The sequence below is a fragment of the Rhamphochromis longiceps genome, linkage group LG22 (genome assembly GCF_057381845.1).
Source record: "Rhamphochromis longiceps isolate RC_006_pf linkage group LG22, R_longiceps_female_GT1.1, whole genome shotgun sequence".
NCBI classification, from domain to species: Eukaryota; Metazoa; Chordata; class Actinopteri; order Cichliformes; family Cichlidae; genus Rhamphochromis; species Rhamphochromis longiceps.
This window is the reverse complement of record NC_140577.1, coordinates 23,379,282-23,382,363: the sequence shown is the minus strand read 5'-3', so window position 1 is coordinate 23,382,363 and position 3,082 is coordinate 23,379,282.

The window sequence follows — 3,082 nt, the reverse complement described above, 5'->3', positions numbered from 1 at the left end:
TTTGATTAAACATGTTGACCACTCGTGCTTTTCTGTTCACAATGAACCTCGAGCTAGCAGTTTGCTTACTGTAGAGATTATGGATTTTCCCAGCACTTGGTTTTCTCATACAGCTCTGAGCAATAAAAGAAACAAATGTGTTTTTATGAATTGTTATTTCATACAGAACCCATTCTCAATGCAGCATTTTGCCCGTGTGTTGTTTCTATTTGAATGTTACAGTCATGTGAAAAAGAAAGTTTTCACATGACTGTATCCAATCCTGTGAACATCCAAGTTGCTCACTTACTGCTCCCATATGATGTAAGTAGGTAAGTAGCAGCCAGGTGTTGATAATTAAATGACTGATCATCAGCAAGCGTGAGCACCTCTATAAAACTGGAAGTTTTAGCAGCTTGCTGGTGTGAAGCATTCAGGTGTGTGTTAACACAATGCCACAATCTTCCCAGGAGTCGTTGTCTCAGCACATTCACTCTGAGGTCAGAACATGTGATGCTCAGAGAATTGCAACAAAACAACGAGCTAGATCTCAGATTCTACAAGCTTCAGTTGGTCTGTTAAATGTTAAAGTTAATGATTATAATTAGAACAAAAAACTGAACAAAGTACTGCTTCTGTGGAAGAGTTGCCAGGAGAAAGTCTCTCCTCTACAAGATCATGGCTGCAAAGCTCAGGTTTGCAAAGTTGCATTTGAACGCAAGTTCTGGAACAACAAGACCTAAATAAAAATGTTTGGCCAAAATATACAGCACCACATTTAGCAAAAACCAAACACAGTATATCAGCACAAGCATCTCATACCAACTGTCAAGCATGGTGGTGGTGGAGGGGTGATGATTTTGGCTTGTTTTGCAGCCACTAGACCTGGGTGCCTTGCCTAATTGACCATCAACTTCTCTGTGTGCCAACGCATAGTACAGTCGAATGTAAGACCATCTGTCCTAACGCTAAAGCTTGACTGAAATCGAATCATGCAACATCCGAAGCACAGAAGGGACTCTATAACAGAATGGCTGAAAAAGAAAAGTATCAAAGTGTTTTGCAATGGCCCAGTCAAAGTCCAGACTTCAACCTCATTGAAATGCTCACACACACCTCAATGAACTGAAGCCATTTAAAGAAAAGTGCCCCAAAATTCATCCACATCAATGTGAAACGCTGATAAAGTCATAAAGAAAATGATTGCTTTGAGTCATTGCTCCTAAAGGTGGTTCTACAAGCTACTGAATCATGCAGTCTAGTTCGTTTTGAACAGGATTATAAAGAGTCATACGAAAACTTTCTTTTTCATATGATTGTAGATATTAGAGAAAAAAAGAGTTGTCCTCTTTCTCACAGCTCATCACACAACCCACAGACTTACCAGCAAAATACCAACATAACTGTACACGTATATGCACTATATCCATTTATAAAAGCATGTGAGACATAAAAGGAACAATACATAAGGTTCTTTTTCATTAAACTAAGTTTGGCTCTCTTACAGCCTAAAGCTCTGAACTCTGCATTTGAGCTTCTTTTGAATCACTTTTTGTATTTCTCAGATTAATTGCATCTAAAATGAGTTCCTACTTGATGTTGCAACAGTCAACGGCTTGAAGGAAATGACTCATGGGAATTACAAGAAAGTACTATTTCTCATTTGCAGAACTTCGCTGACATTGACTTTTTAAAGATATTTGTGGGAGAGGTGCCACTGAAGTTAACACTTCGCAAAGGCATAATAAAGCAGAGGGCTGCTGCCTCCACAATGCCTGCTCATGGCCCCTGAAAAAAGGAAGATTCGGTGCACTCTTTTTAGATATGACTACACAAAGCACACGCCTTATATTATATCTTCATAATAATTTGGCTTATTTCATGAATGTACAGTATTGGCATCAAATGAAATGCAGAAAGAGGAAAACTGCGTAATATTTTGCAATCCTTTTCTGACTTAAGAAGCCAGTTGAACCCTTTTTTCTCTTGTATTGAATACTTTATATTCTAAAAGAAAAAAGCTGACATTGACGTTGTTTTGACACAAAAGACAAGTGTAAAATGTATTATACATAAACACTCAAATGGCTTTCTGCATGTTGCGTTTTAATTATTCTTGTTAATACTTTTTTTTGGTGGGGGGTTTTTTCAGCATGACGTAGTTTAGAGTTAATCCTTTGAGTAAAGTATGAAAAATGTAATACCAATTAATTTTGATTTAGCGAGTGATAGATTTGCAAATGGAAATGGGGAAAAACAAATCCAGCACAAAAGCCACCACTGAGATGTTTTCCCTAATTTATTGTTCGTGGGGGTGTGTTGAGATCCCCTGCAAAGTGTAATGGATCTCAATTCACTAATAAATGCATTTCCTCTCAACATACTCAGTACTGTCTTTATTATCACAGAGGACAGCAAATGCCCCGTTGATGGAGATCTTAGAGGCCCACTGGCATCTCTTGATGTGTCTTTGCTGCCATCTAGTGGCCACAGAGGCTAACGCTGGTGTAATAAAATTTCGGTACTATAGGGGTCACTGTGAGGTCATTTTTCACTGTTTTGCTAGTTTTTAGAGGCCACTTTGGATTAGTGTGGGAGCGAACGTGCTCTTTGCTTAATGACCACTAGATGTCAGTAAGTGACTTTGCTTGGTGATCAGGTGCATTATTTGGAAGTGCTCGCTCATCCCCTCTGTTAGCAAAGAAGATGCAGACACCCATTTTTGTGAACAAGCTTGAAAGTCACCAGTGCCTCCTCACTCACTGAATCACATCCATTTACATTTTTTTCTGAGGTTATTTTAGTACAGTGCGAGAAAACAAAACAAAAGGCAAGATGTGAATAAGGGAGGAAGTTGATGAAATGCTTGTGATTACACTCCAGTGTCATTAACTGCTCAGATCCCCCCAAATTTGGGAAGTTTGGTAAATCCTGCCCAACAGGATTTAGAAACTACACGTGTGTATGTGTGTGTTTTTACACTGTTGAGCCTGAGACAGAGAATTTTTCTTCTGCTTCCAGGGGCCAGCACTGGGGGCTGGACAACACCTCTCTTACTCTCTTTGCCCTACTCCCTCCCCACCCTCTTCAACTTGCCATCCAT